The sequence below is a fragment of the Lolium rigidum genome, chromosome 2 (assembly GCF_022539505.1).
Source record: "Lolium rigidum isolate FL_2022 chromosome 2, APGP_CSIRO_Lrig_0.1, whole genome shotgun sequence".
NCBI lineage: Eukaryota > Viridiplantae > Streptophyta > Magnoliopsida > Poales > Poaceae > Lolium > Lolium rigidum.
Window position 1 is genome coordinate 153,927,781 of NC_061509.1, and position 16,276 is coordinate 153,944,056.

The window sequence follows — 16,276 nt, forward strand, 5'->3', positions numbered from 1 at the left end:
TCCACATCTTTGTCGCCAGCATATTTCCAGAGGGGATTTTTGCGAGCTTGCAGAGGCTGCACTCTAATCCTAAGGAAATACGCCGTGATTTGGATACCTGACAACTCTTTGCCACGGGTACTTTGAAGTTCATGGATGCGAGTCATCAGTGCCTCCGTCGCCGCTTTTTCTTCGGCGGTAGCCTCTGCATCCCAGGATCGGCGGCGACAGAATTTTTCGGCACCATCAAAAGGAGGAATGTTGTCTTCAACAGACCCATGGTTTTCCTCGTGGATATATAACCATTTTTTGCGCCACCCTTGAACTGAATCAGGGAATTTTACATCGAAGTATTCGACATCAGGGTGAACGCACATAACGATGCTGCCTATGTTATAGGCGACGTTGGCAGAGCCATTGTGGCGACAAAGAAAAAGGCGCTTCATAAAGCCCAGTTAGGTTGGACTCCAAGGAAGGACTCGCAAAGGGTGATAAAGATCGAGATGTGGAGAATGGAGTTGGGAGTAAGATGGTGAAGTTGCAGTCCGTACATAAAAAGCAACCCCCGAAGAAAATTGTGAATAGGGGCAGAGAGGCCACGGATGAGGTGATCAACAAAACTAACCCGATACTCCAATGGAGGGGTTGGGTAGCTTTCTTCGCTGGGGAAGCGCAGCGCGTCTTGCTTCTTGCTGATCCCCAGTTTCTTCAACAAGTTGATGTCTTGGGCAGATTTTGGATCTCTCCCACTCAGCGCTTCCCAGATCCGCGGCAACCATCTTGGATTCAGGGGTGGTGTGCCTGGTGAGTTTGCGCGGTGGCATCAACAATGGCGCAGGAGTACAGTGCGAGCGTGGTGGAGCTCAAAGAACTATGGGGCGCAAGGGAGGATTTTGGCAGATGAGAGCAGAGGAGCGGCGCGAGCGAAAGTGTGGAAGGAGGAAGACGATGACCTTAAATAAAGGTGCGGTGAATCGGCGCACCGTTGGATGGAGAAAACGTGAGATAGATGGGGTACACGTGGAATAGGGGTAACGAAGTAATTTCAGTATGAAGGCGTTACATCGCATGTGTCAGGAAAAGCGGAGGACGTGTGTCCCCCACTTGCACGACGTGTCAAATTGATAAGATTTCTGGGCCCACAAGACAGAGAGAGAAAATTACCCGTGTCTTCCCGATAAATTGGTCGTGGCTATCGTCAGCAATAATGTCACCTTGGTGAAAGAAAATCTCGGCTATGAAGTTTCATAAGAAGAGCGACAGCAGAAGATTATTGATTATTTCGAGAGCCTTTCATCAAATACAAGTTTTTGACCAAATGCTCGGGGGCTACTTTGGAAAAAAGAAAAATTCGAGTATGGCAAAATAGAAATGGCGAGAGCCTATGACCAAACGCAAGCATTTGTCCATAGCCTCGGGGGCTACTCCCATCGGGAGCGCTGTTCGCGCACCCGATATATATGAAAATTCGAGAAAGAATGACAATATAGCGACATGAAGCATTAAAGTGTTGAGCCTACAACCAAGCACTTGTTCTTGGCGGCTACTCCCATCGGGAACGTTGTTCGTGTGCCCGATCAAATTATAAAAAAGAGAGAGAGGGGATAAAGAAAGAAGGAAGAAGTGAGTATATTTCGAGTTATACAAATAACTCTACATATACTCCCATCGGGAAGGCAAAATAAGTCATCCGTTGACTCAATAAAATGTGCTATTCCAGCAGCCGAAAAAGCACTCGACAATATATTCTCAGAGCGCCAAAGTAGCGAATAATCTCTGAATGCCGCAAAACTGTGCGAAGGTAAGACCCCAGATCCGTTCTGAGCGGCGTGGCGTCGTCTCTGACGTCGGTTTGCTACTTTTTTCCGTATCAACAGATACGAAGAAAAATCCTAACGGACGCGTTAGGTACCCGATAAAATATGACTGGGACTCGACAGAATGGTAAGACCTTAAGCGGGACCTGTCGAAGTTTACACCAGTATCCCGGGATCATGTCCAGGGACGTGATCTTGAAGTAGGTTTTTGCGGATTGCCACTAGAGCAGTTAACTAGTACCTGATCCGTCAGATGAACTAGCCCCAACTACCATTATCCCTGTGCAATATATAATTTCATATTCAAAGATATATGATAAAGTTCAGAGCTATTGAACAAATATAAAGTTTGAGATTTTCCCTGACTCTGCGATTCAAGCAAAATCTCGGGGGCTACTGACATAGGCATCCCCAATGGGCCTGCCGAAGATGGTACCCGGGGTTTATTGAAGGCCCACGACCCGAAGGATAAGAAGATTCGGAAGCCCAAGATACTATTAAAGAAAGCTAGAGTTGTAATAGGAAGCATTATTTGTAATCTTGCGGGACGGGTTAGAAACCCTCCCGAACTCTGTAAACTTGTGTATCACGAATCCCTCGGCTCCGCCTCCTATATAAGGGGGAGTCGAGGGACAAAGAGGGGATCGAATCATTGTCTCACAAACCCTAGTTTTTACATCGTTGAGTACTTTTCGGCTGAAACCTTCGAGATCTACTTGCCCTCTACATCCAACGAAACCCTAGTCTATAACTTGTAGGCATTGACAAGTTAATCCCTTGTCACTTCCACACAACATTCTTCCGGGGATGTAGAGGTTGGCCATTTTCTCCTTGGCCATTGGCTTGGCTTGAAGGTGTTATCACCAGGATTTAACCGCGATCAGGAGGTGGGCCGCGATCGAGGTGGGCTTGGAAGAGTATGTATGGAAAATCCTGGAGCGGCCTGACACGAAGGAATTGGGCTGAATTGCCCGTGTATCTTTATGGTAGATTGTATGTTAGATTAAAAGTTAGGGTTTGTCTCGTGTACGGTTTAGTGCACGCCCGCATTAGAAAGTCCCTTGGACTATAAAAATGTACCTAGGGTTTATGGAATAAACAACAACTCACGTTCAACCCCAAAAACAAACCAATCTCGGCGCATCGCCAACTCCTTCGTCTCGAGGGTTCCTATCGGGTAGCGACATGCTGCCTAGATCGCATCTTGCGATCTAGGCAGCACAAGCCCCACGTTGTTCATGCGTTGCTCGTATCGAAGCGCTTTTGATGGCGAGCAACGTAGTTATCATTAGATGTGTTAGGGTTAGCATTGTTCTTCGTTTAAGCATGCTTACGTAGTGCAACCCTTGCATATCTAGCCGTCCTCACGCCTATCTCGGGTGTGGGGGCGGCACCCCGCTTGATCATTATTTAGTAGATCTGATCCGTTACGATTGCTCCTTGTTCTACAAGGATTAGTTTAATATCTGCAATAGTTTGGCCTTACAAAGGGGGGGGGATCCTGTGGCACGTAGGGTGGCGTTCGCAAGTCCTAAACGGGATGTTCCTAGGATCAACTTCATGTTGGTTTTCCGGCCTTGTTTAGGATCGGCTTACGAGCACCGTGCGTGGCCATCCGGCCCAACCTCGGAGTAGGATGATCCGGTTATGTGGTGAAAACCCTAAATCGTCGTAGATCTCATTAGCTTCATCTTGATCAAGCGAGACCACCAAGTATTCGTACACCCCGTACGGATCATGGGTGGATCGGCTCTTTGAGCCGATTCACGGGATAACCCGAGAGCCGATCGAGGCTCGTATTTAACGTTTACATGTATGCCCCGGCAGAAACTAAGCGAGGCAATCTCATCACCTTCCCGACCAGGTATAGGTCAGGTGGCACGCCCTTGCACTTCGCAACGCCGCGTGTGACCAGAAGAGCATTGCGGGCCGTCGCTCGGAGGGGTCTCGGCCAGCCGCGGCTCTAGGCTCCCCCGGCTCTACGGTGTTGACAAGGCCGCTGCCCGCCGGTGGGTTTTGGCGATCAACACATTCTCGGCACGCCGGTGGGACAATCGTCTACATCAACCACATCGCCATCTACATCCGAGATGGCGGACGGCACGCCGCTCACCTACGAGGATCTGCCCGACGACCTCAAGAAGCAATACAATGAGATCAAGGCTACCCTCGAAGCCGACCTCATCGGCTCTTTTCGCAGAACCCGTTCCGGTGGCATCGGATGGAAGGGGTTCTCACCGGAAGGTGCACTCGATGGGATAGACCTTTCTTCCCCGTCGGAGGAACGCACCGGGGGTCCGCGGCAGGAGATCAACTACCCGGTGGCTCACTCGCTACACCGCCACTCGAGAACTTGGTTAACGTGCTGGAGCGTGTCGCTCCGCGCGTGATCCGAGAGATCATGAGCCACCGGCACTCGCCGTCAGGACCAGCTCTCGGGACGCATCAAGGAGAATTGCCATTCCAGGTCCCGTCCACCGCTGCCATTTGCGTTGGCAGCACTTCGCCGAAGTGCCGACTACACCGGCATTCCTCGTCTGCGGAATTGGTGGCGACCCCAGTGACTACCGGTTCTTAATGGAGGCGCCTAAGGAGATCCCTCATGGGTACGCATGCATGTATGTGCCGGATTGTGGTGACCGGGCACTCACAAACCAGGCCACAACATCGGGGACTCCGGCGAAGACAGGGAGGAACGTCGGCGGCGGAGCGTACGTGGCTAACTAAATACGCCACACCGACGAAACTCCCGAGCCCAGCTCCCGCAGCTCGGCTCGGAGCTGGAAAAGCAAACGTGGCAGGCCAAGTACGCCACCCCGGCGAATCTTCGGAGTGCAACTCCTACGGCCGAGACGGCGGATCAGATCGCACCATACCGAGAGACCGGTTCGGCATGATGCCGAAAAGAAGGGCGGTCGGCTATTCCAAGCCGTACCACCGACGATTACGAGATGATCCCGCTGCCACCAAAATATCGGCTCCCCGACTTCTCCAAATTCGGTGGATCGGATGGCTCCAGCTCCATCGAGCACGTCGGCCGATATTTGGCTCAACTAGGACCGGCTTCGGTGTCGGATCAGCTACGCGTGAGGCTCTTTTCACGGTCCCTCACGGGATCGGCTTTTGGATGGTACACCTCTCTACCAGCGAACTCCATCCGAGTCTTGGAAGCAATTGGAAGAACAAGTTCCATATGCAATACCATACGAAGCTTCCGAGTCCGGCATTGCCGATCTAGCACAACTACGTCGAAGCGCGGGAAACGGTGACGGAATACATCCAGCAGCTTCAGGAATCTTAGGAACCGATGTTATTCGGTTCGTATAACCGAAAAGGAAGCGATCGAGTTGGCGTAGCGGGCCTTGCAACACAGCTCAAGGACATGGCCTCCCAAGCAGATTATCCCTCACTCGGCGCACATGGTTCAGAAACTATCGGCATATGAACAGCGCCACCCCGACCTGTACCAAGACAAGTTCAAGCGTGCGATGAGTCATGGTCGATACGGAGGAGGATGAAGTGCTCGCGGGAGGCCAAGAGATAGCGATGGCTGAGTGGACTCGGGGAGGAACCCTCGTGGCCTCGCAAATGGGTAAAGCCACCGGGGCCGCCCGGGGATTTGATTTTGACGTAACCAAGACTCGAACAAATCTTCGACCTCCCTGCTCAAGGAGAAACAGCTTGACGGTTCCTGAAGGTCTCAAGTTCCCCACGGCGAAAGAGCTAAACGGAAAGCCGTACCGCAAATTCCACAACTCGCTTTCCCATGCCACCAACGACCGCCGGTGTGGCGTCGGCACATCCAAGCGGCGATAGAGAAGGGGCGGCTAATTTTCAACCGGTACGCCATGAAGGTCGACACCCAACCCTTCCCCGCCGTTAACATGGTAGGAATCACCTACCCCGAAGGTTGCCAGCCCGGGCCCCTCGTTCAGCATCAACATGGTAGGGCCTGGAAACCACTCTGGCAAAGATAAAGATGAGGGCAGCTGCTCTCACAGCAAGGATACAGATGAGGCCGCTCCATGCGATCGGCTCCGTCATGATGGCAAGCGCTACGTCACAGAGGGAGAGGTGAAGAATATAAGATATCAGCGACCCCTCTCTGATCACCTCCTCAACAAATATGTTAATCAGTATGGTCAACGCCGGCGACCCAATTACAGTGATAGAGAAAATCGTTTGGCTAGAGAAGCCAGAAGATATCGTCGGCAGGATCACAATGAGGAGGAGCATGAGCGCTATGCCACGGAAGCATCAAGGGAGCAAGACGACAACGCCAGGCATTGGGACTGCCCCTTCTTCAGACACTGCTGGGATTCAGGAATGAGCCGATTGCCCACAATCGGCAATTGCCCAGAATGCAACCAGAAAAAGAAGGAGGCAGCCAACGGGTCTGTGTTCGAGCGCTTAGGGCCTCTCCCACCACGAAGCAAATGCGCTGAGTCACCTCGTTGGGCAGATATTGAAGATTCAGAAGACGAGGGAGAAGTGGAAGAAGACAGGTACCACCGGCCAAGGTGGTGCCCTGACGGACTCAGCCGTTCCCAGAAGCGCAGGGTTCAGCGATTGCGCGGCCTGGAGGAAGCCGAAAGGTTGTACCTGATACGCTAAGAAAGGCACGGCCTGATCTGGCTGCAAAGGTTCAGCGAACCCTGGATGAAGAGGGTCGTCCACGGAAAATGGAGTGGCGTCCTCAACAGAGGAAAGCCGATGATGAGACATCGGCTGGCACAAACATGGTACTCGTCTTGCCGACAGAGCGTAGCGCTCCACGACTCTACGGAGCACACAAGGTGGACGACGACAGGCGCATCAAGTCGGAGGTTGGGTTGGTTTCATCCAGCCCGACCAAGTAGCAAGATCAAACCAATGGGCAAACCGAGGAGAGGCTGATCCTTGTGATCGGCCCCAAAAATTTACGAAGGGAACTTACAAAACCTTCAACGAACAAGCAACGTGGAGGCCGATTCCAGCGATCGGCCAAAATTATCCTCACCTACCTTTCTGCCTGGGTTCAACATGTTATCCAACAGAGCCGATACCATCAATTTTCTTGACAGAATCGGCTCGGGGGGGCACCCAGGTATATGAAAATGCGAGGATGTGCAACAGAAGCATCTCATCTTTTGTTGATGGGTAGTGGAATATGGGGGCCGATGTACAGGTCGGCCGTAAAAAAAAAAAAAACATATGCAGCAGACATCGACTTCAGAATCAAGAAACAGCCGATGCGTAGCCATCGACTCTGGTTGTGGCACATTCTCGCCTCGAGTAAGAGCTCGGGGGGCAGCTCACTTTGAAGGCTTTCCGCTCAGAGAAGCCGGTTTGTGTTCAAATCGGCTGACGCTGCATAAGGAACTTCCCCACATACAATCAGGCCCAGGTCTACACAGTTCATGCGCGTATTCCTCGTCTCTCGTTTTGCATTGGTCGAGACTCGGGGGGCAACAGGCCTGGTAGATTGCTCTGTTGGGGGACCGATGCGTTGTTATCGGCTTATTACACATTGGCGGAGAGGCGAATCGGCTCAATCAAAATCAGAAGAAATCGGCAAAATCAAAGTGGAGAACAGTGCTTCATTGATAGGCGGGATTTCTTACATAAAGAGCCGAATTGCTCTCAAAAGGAAATACGAGGGGATACATTGCCCCATCTACCACTACTGACCCTATGACAGAGGTCTTATCTACGGGCCGTCATTGTCTTCATCGTCATCATCCGAGCTCTCATCGGCACTGCTGCCGATGGGCTCCTCGTCGCTACTCCCGTAGCCCTCCACGGGGCTTCATCCCCGTCTTCGTCGTCGCTGCTGTCATCATCCCACCACATGCGAAGGCGCTTCGCTGGTGGGTAGCCCTCGAGGGAGTCGTCGTCGTCGTCGTCCTCCTCCTCCTCTTCCTCCATCACCCCCTCGGAAGAGGTGAAGTCGTCCCAGGAGAAGCGATCGTCGTCGCTCTCCTCCTCCGATTCCCCACCGGCGAGGAAACGGAGGTCGCTCTCCCCGTCCGTGGAGGACTGGTCGTCCTCGGACCAGATGGAGAAGTCATGGTCTGACTCCTCCCCGGCCTCAATGGCGCGGCGGATGTTGGCCGCATGAGCTTCTTGTGGGCTCGGTGCTGGCATCGGTTCGGGGGAAGAGGATTCAAAGGAAAGTCCCGACGAGGCAGAGGAGGAAGAAGACATGGGGCGCAGAAGGGTTTTTTGGGGTGCCGATGGTTGGAACAGAGGAAGGAGATGAAGGAAGCTAATCAATCGGCGCAGTTAAATAACGAGAAGCCTGGTGAGGATTTAATGTATAAGTTCCCGAGGAGATGACGCCGGGTTATCGAATTTTGCGGAGAAGCCGAGAAGACAGGGCATAATGGTGGATACCGCAATGGCTCCGGCTCTGCCACGACATGACCCGACGAGAGCGTAATGATTTTGGAAATTCCATTTCCAAAACCAGGGGGGCATGTGTTATCACCAGGATTTAACCGCGATCAGGAGGTGGGCCGCGATCGAGGTGGGCTTGGAAGAGTATGTATGGAAAATCCTGGAGCGGCCTGACACGAAGGAATTGGGCTGAATTGCCCGTGTATCTTTATGGTAGATTGTATGTTAGATTAAAAGTTAGGGTTTGTCTCGTGTACGGTTTAGTGCACGCCCGCATTAGAAAGTCCCTTGGACTATAAATATGTACCTAGGGTTTATGGAATAAACAACAACTCACGTTCAACCCCAAAAACAAACCAATCTCGGCGCATCGCCAACTCCTTCGTCTCGAGGGTTCCTATCAGGTAAGCGACATGCTGCCTAGATCGCATCTTGCGATCTAGGCAGCACAAGCCCCACGTTGTTCATGCGTTGCTCGTACTGAAGCGCTTTTGATGGCGAGCAACGTAGTTATCATTAGATGTGTTAGGGTTAGCATTGTTCTTCGTTTAAGCATGCTTACGTAGTGCAACCCTTGCATATCTAGCCGTCCTCACGCCTATCTCAGGTGTGGGGCGGCACCCCGCTTGATCATTATTTAGTAGATCTGATCCGTTACGATTGCTCCTTGTTCTACAAGGATTAGTTTAATATCCGCAATAGTTTGGCCTTACAAAGGGGGGAGGATCCTGTGGCACGTAGGGTGGCGTTCGCAAGTCCTAAACGGGATGTTCCTAGGATCAACTTCATGTTGGTTTTCCGGCCTTGTTTAGGATCGGCTTACGAGCACCGTGCGTGGCCATCCGGCCCAACCTCGGAGTAGGATGATCCGGTTATGTGGTGAAAACCCTAAATCGTCGTAGATCTCATTAGCTTCATCTTGATCAAGCAGGACCACCAAGTATTCGTACACCCCGTACGGATCATGGGTGGATCGGCTCTTTGAGCCGATTCACGAGGATAACCCGAGAGCCGATCGAGGCTCGTATTTAACGTTTACATGTATGCCCTGCAGGAAACTAAGCGAGGCAATCTCATCACCTTCCCGACCAGGTATAGGTCAGGTGGCACGCCCTTGCACTTCGCAACGCCGCGTGTGACCGAAGAGCATTGCGGGCCGTCGCTCGGAGGGGTCTCAGCCAGCCGCAGCTCTAGGCTCCCCCCGGCTCTACAGTGTTGACAAGGCCGCTGCCCGCCGGTGGGTTTTGGCAGTCAACAGAAGGTGAATCCGGAAGAAGTTGATGTCATAGTCTGGGAGATCATAGCCAATGCCCCTAGCAAAGTCCTGCCATGAGGCCTCCATCACATACTCCTTGGTCATCCACTTTAGCGAGCGGTAGCCACCTTCATCCTCGAGAAACACCACAGTGGCATAGAATTGACATATCACCTCTTTGGAGTAGTTGTGGGAGAATGTCATCAAAGGTATAAGCCCTTGTTCTTCACATATCTCAAGAGCCTCCCCAAAGTATTCGAGCTTAGATTGGAGCTTTTCCATGCTAATGGAGTATTGGGGGTAACAATTGAATTCCTTAGCCCCATAGGCTTCATTGTAAATCCTCTCTTGGTCGGCATGGTAGAAGAAAGGATTGGGGCATTGACGAGCGTTCCTTGGCACCAAATACGGATTGGCTCCTCGTACTTGCAAGAATTGGGCTTTCTTGAGATCGGTCATAGACTTTCGAGGACCCGCTGCTGCATCCTTTTGGCGCTTGGTGGTCCTTGTTTGTACAATCTCTTCTTGCTCTTCTTCCTCTCGATGACGACGAGGAGGAGGCTTGACCTTGCCGCCACCACGGGGCCTGGATGAACCTGTGAACAACATAGGTTTGGGAGGGAATAGGGGATAAGTGCACAAGCCATGGAGTTATAGATCAAAGAGGACACTAGCAAGCAACAGAGATGAAGCTAGTCATAGCGGTAGTACCGCAACAAGGTCCGGTAATACCGCTTGGACCGGTAGTACCGCTTGAGAACAGGCGGTACTACCGCTCAAGCTCAGCACATCTGGATCTAGGTTGCAGTTCATGGCAGTGAAGTTCATAGTCTCATACAATGTTGCTAGCTAGTATCCCCATACATGAAGAGCTTCCAAGAGAGTTTCTCCACCAAAAACCCCAATCAAACCCTAACCTATGCATCTAGGGAGTTCAACACACCCTAGAGAGAGAGATTAGAGCCCATACCGGAGGACATGGTGGAGAAGAGGGTGGGTAAGCCTCTCCACGGAGGAGATTTGGCCGGGGATGGCTGGAGGAGGAGATCGGGGCCGGTCTCCTCGGGGTCTTGGAGCTTGGGGACGCCTTTGACTCGTGTTGGGTGGGGGAAAGTGGTGATTTGGGGAAGAACCCATCCCACCCGGTACCTTAAGTCAAGGGCGCAAGCGGTAGTACCGCTCATATGAGCGGTAGTACCGCTTACCGGTACTTGCCCGGTACCTCGGGCGGTAGTACCGCTCTGGGGCAAACTCTTGACAGTCGTCAGGTTACTACACCGAAGCGGTAGTACCGGCCTGAGGACCAGTAGTACCGGCCTCCAAAGCTCAAAAACACTCAGATTTTGGTGTAGACTTGTGCTTTTAGACTGAATTGGCTCAAGAGGTAGGTATTGGCTTAGGATTAGATGTCGGAACTGTTAAGGTACTACTCAACCAAGCTTGCAAGAATCAAAGCATGAAAATCCAAGCTTGGGAATCTCCCACAAAGAACGTGGAGAAAAGAAAAACTAAAAGCAAAAAGGGAAAAAGAAAACCAAAAGAAAAAACAAAGAAAACAAGAAGAATCAAAAAAGAAAAGCTCCTCAAAGAGGAGGTTGATGGTCGAGGCTACCGTGTGAGAGTATAGTGGTGTGAGGTCGCCTAGATGTATCTAGGGCTCACGGCCACGACTCAACATGAAGCTCATTAGTCACTTAGTTGACAAATAGAGAATGTTTTGGGTTTCTTTATGCATTATGGGGGGAGGGATAGCTCAATAAGTTTAAACCGCAGTCCCCCTAAGTTCATGCGTGCTTTCCATCTAGACATATATCACAAAAGTGGTATGTGAATACCCAATCTCGACGCAATGTCCGGATGAAACGCACAAAGGGAGAGAAGCAAACCTTATCGTTGACCGGTAGAGCATGAGGCCATTTCCTTGTCGGCCTCATCAAGGGAGTGTTGACACTTAGGTACTTTGGGGTTCCTATACCATTGGCCCCTTACATATCTTGCTCTTGAGTATGTCATGACGTACTTTGTTTGAGTTATGAAGGAGCCTTGATGATTTTTCATACCGGCGAGAATGGACCATAGGATAGATTCTTGTGAGGTCCCTTGATCTTCATTATGGTTTAGGTCCCCGCCTTGACCCTCATTGTTGTTGATGCCAAACTTGGTTGTGGAAGAGGTTGACTCTCACTTGGTTGTTCAATGGAAGAAGCTTGACCTTGTGGTGTAGATGGCTCCACATAGGTGGAACTTCGTCCTCCCTCGGCACTCGTAGAAGATAGCTTTTGAGGTTGGGAAGTGCCAACACCCATCCTTCCTACGGTGACCGGGGGAATTGCATCTCCTTTCTCACAAGAAGCACTTCGCCCCCTCCAAAGAACTGTCATCTTCATCAAAAGTCCCATCACACAATTCCACAAACCACACAATAGACTCATACTCCATCATCATGTTTGAGTGTCTTCAACAAAGGTTTGGCTTTCTCTTCCGGCAACCCCATGATGTTAGGGAAAGAATATGGCTAGGAGTATATGTTGGATTCCTTCTTTGCCAATGAAGAGATCCAAGATATTGAACTTGAACTCCATTCCATTGTTGCTCCTTATTGTGAGGATCATGGTGTATAACTTGCATTGAACTTGTTTGACAAACTTCATCATGGTCTGTTGAGACTCACTCTTGATCTTGTGATGGATATGGTTGTCTTGGCCTTGTGAGGAGTCCCATAAATTTTCATTCAACGCAATCCCTACAAAACACGATCTCTACACAAGGAAGCATTTTCTATTAGTCCGAGACCGTGCCCTCTCGGAGAGACTAGCTCCATAAGAGAACCACCACATGTTCATTGTAAAAGGTACAAAGACCCAAGCGTGTGAAACGATGAATGTAGATAATTGTAAATAAGGGTCTTGACAAGGTAGGACGTTATCACCACCTTTTCAAGGCCCAATACCTTTAAGCTTGCTTGTGTTGTCTTCATGAGAAATGGTAGAGAGAGATGACTTGATGACGACAACAAATTCCTTGCTTCCGGTCATAAGACTTGTGGCTTCAACAACAACCACCCAATAAGCATCACCGAAAGCAAGGCCCTTCATGGATCAAGACTTGGAAATAGGAACCCATTTTTTAATGGGTCCTATCATGACGTTCCTCTTTATCTTGATCCTTCTTCCTCTCTTCTTCTTCTTTGGCTTGATAGCCACTTCTCCTTCATTGCATGAGCCCTCATGGGATTCAACTCTAGCTTCAATGACTCCTTCCAAGAATTGGGCTTGGATTTGGAGACTTTCAATTTTGGATTTCAAGCGGTTGATTTCATCTTCATGATCCAGGTGAGGGTGAGTGATGTCAAATATTTGAACCTCTTTCTCCTTATTCACCCGGAATTGTTCCAATAATGCTTATTCAAGAAGAGAATTCCTTTTCAAGAGCAAACTCTTGTGTCCTTCTAAGGTGGCAATCTCGTCTTCATGGTTGCAACAAATGTGGTCCTTGCTTGCGAGTTGGTACTCTTTCAGTGCTTCATCTTGCATGGACTTGATCACCATAAGGTTGGATTTGCTCCTCTTTAGAGAGGCAATTTCATCCTCATGGTTACAACAATTAACCTTTTCCTTGCTCAAGCGAACCCACTCCATCAAGGACTCATTTTGCATATCATTCACTTCCTTGAGCTTGGCTTTGTGTATCTTTAGAGTGGCAATCTCCTCTTCATGATCACAACATGGCACCTTCTCTTTACTCAAGCGATAGTACTCATCCAAGGCTTCCTCTTGGGTAGAAATGACTTCCAAGAATCTTGCATTATGTCTTCTCAAAAAACAAACTTCATCAAGGAGCTTATCACAACATGAATTGGGACCTTCATTTTCTTTCTTCTTGTACACTTCTTCTTGAGGATGCCTCCTCATCTCGGATAGGAGCTCACACTTTCTTTCCAAGGATTTGAAGTCCTTTGTGAGAGTTGCAACATCCTCAAGCAACCATTCATGGCTTTCTTCAAGATAACACTTCTTCGCCTTGAGCTCATCCACCCAACCAAGAGCATAATCTCGGTCCTTGATAAGTTGGGAGATGAGGGAATTGTTGGTGTCTTCAAGAATAATAGCACTAGCTTCAAGAGACATGCGCATGCACACTTCTTCCTCATGAGCTTGAGTGAGAGAGATAAGCTCTAATTCCGCCTCCTTGTCAAGTCTCTCCTTTTCCACCATACGGTCTTGATCCCCTAGCATGTTAGTGAGAGGAGCATCCAAATCCACAATAGATATAGCATTTGAAGAAGGTGTAGGTTTGGAAAGGGGTTCTACCTCCAACAATACCTTTGCCACTAGGCAACGAGAGTTGTTGGTGATGAGGTTCTCATTTGGAGAGTCAAAAAGAGATATGGAGGGAGTGGAAATGGAGATGGCGGCCACTCCCTCTTCCTTCTTGTTCAACCTTTTGTCTTCACGCTCATCACCTTCATCGGAGTAGTACTCCTCACGAATAATGAAGGCCCTAGGCTTCTTGGTGGAGGAGACCTTGGTTTCATCGGAGTTGGAGGAGAACTTGGAGAAACCTTTGGAGAGGGATTTGAACTTGCTCTTTCGAACAAGCCTTCCACCATTGTCTTCCCTTCTCTCGAAGATACAATCCGCAACAAAATGACTTTTGTCGCCGCAATTGTAGCATGATCTCCCCTTTTGATCCTCCCTTGGGCTCTTGGAGGAGTGTCTTGTAGAATCATGAGGTATGTATCTCCTAGACCTTGAGCTTCGTGTCTTGTTTCCACTCCAAAAACTCTTGGTGGCAAGAGCCATGTGTTCATGATAGTTGGCCTTGAGATCATCCGGACCCCACTCAATGGGATCCTCATCGCTCTCACTAGCTTCATGCTCCTTCATCTTCAATGCAAGGTTGGGCTTGCGGGTGTTGTGAGCGCGAGCAACAAGATCTTCCGCATTCTTCTTGGAGATGTCCAAAGCGATAACTTCCCTAAGAACTTCATCGGATGTCATAGCGCGGAAGGAGGAATTTTGGCGGATGGCCGTCAACTTTACTTCCTCATAAGGAAAGAGAGCATTGTATAACTTTCTCTTGATCCAAGTGTCATCCACAAACGTTGCTCCAAGATCTTGCATTTGTACGGCGAGAGCGATAAGGCGCCGGTACTTCTCTTCGGGCGATTCTCCTTCTTTCATGACGAAGTTGTCGGCCATGTTGTTCACTTCATCGAACCGAGAGCTTTGAATGCTCTCATTTCCGAGGAAGAGCTTGTCGAGTTTATTCCATGCTTCCTTGGCGGTCTTGAGCGAGCGGATATGAGCACAATTCTTTGGCGTGACGGCCATGTGGATCATGTTGATGGCGGTGGCGTTCAGTTGGTCATCCACCACCTCTCTTCTTGTCAAGTTCTTTGGGTCTCTTGGTGAATAACCCTCCTCGATGATGCGCCAAAGCTCGGTAGAAGCACTGCGCACATGAGAACGCATTAAGAATTGCCAATTTTCAAAGCTATTAGATTCAAGTAGCGGTGGTGAACCATGAGTCAAGATATGAGGCATAGGTATTGGGACATTCACGGTGTAATCACTTGGTGGTGGCACCGCATGATTACTTCCTAATTGTCCCGCAACCGGAGGTTCACCCTTCCCTTGTGATGAAGTGCCAACATCCTCAAGTTCCCCTTCTCGAGGTGGTTTTGTCGATTGCGCGACAAAACCAACAAGAGGAAGGGTGTTGAATTGTTGTGGAGGAACATCGACACTTCCCTTAGGATCTATGATGGGGTTTGGTTTTGGAGCAATCAACTCCATCATCATAGCCTTCATTTGAGATACAATGGATGACTCCAATTTCTGAGGTCATCCAAAGTAGCAGGAGTGTTATCGGCAATTGATGGTGGAGGTGATTGCTCACTGGGAAGGGATCCATTCACAACTGTCCCTTGTTCGGCCATTTCTTAGGCGGTAAAGCCCGAGCAAGAAAACCTTGCTCTGATACCAATTGAATGGATCGTAGCGAACAAGAGGGGGGGTGAATGGACGCTACGCAAAGCTTTAGCCTTTTTCAATTTTTAGTGCAACGGAAGTAAAGGTGATAGCTTTGATGCTCAAGATGATCCTAGTATGATCCTAGACAAGTGCAACAAGTAAAAGAACCAAGCATGATAGTAAGAGTAAGGAGCGGGACAACCGGAGGGTGCAGAGACGAGGCGAGGTTTGTTTCCCGCAGTTCCTCCCACATAAGGGAGTACGTCTGCGTTGAGGAGGTGCTAGCCTCACACAAGAGGCTAGGCGGCCACACCACGAAGGAAGGCCTCACCTTCTTCCTCGAGAGAGCTCCACAAAGGGGCTCCCCCTTCTCCACTAAGGCACCGGTCGAGGCGGTGGTTCCTTCACAAGGTTGGGGCGAGCTCCACAACACTAGGAGGCTTCCAACAACCTATGGGGCTAGCACAACACCAAGCTAGCCTCCATAGGTGCACTTCTTCCAAGATCCCACCATAGGAACCCTAACAACAAGATCCACTAAGGACTAGCACGAATCGGTGAAAACTCTCTTGGTAGATCGATAGATGGGGGTCTCCTTCATCACTCCTCAAAGTATGAGCAAGATTCATTGGGTAGGTAGGGAGATCCACTCAGTTTGACCTCAGCAACAATGGAGGAGAGAGAGAGAAGAGCTAAAAACGAGCTGGGGAAGAAGGGGCCTTTTTATAGGTCTCCTCAAATACAACCGTTATGTGCAGTTTCTGCCTAAGCGGTACTACCGCTTTGGTAAGCGGTACTACCGCTCTGGAGTCGAAATCCTCACAGAACTTATCCACGTGGACACATAGCGTTACTACCGCTTGCGGTACCAC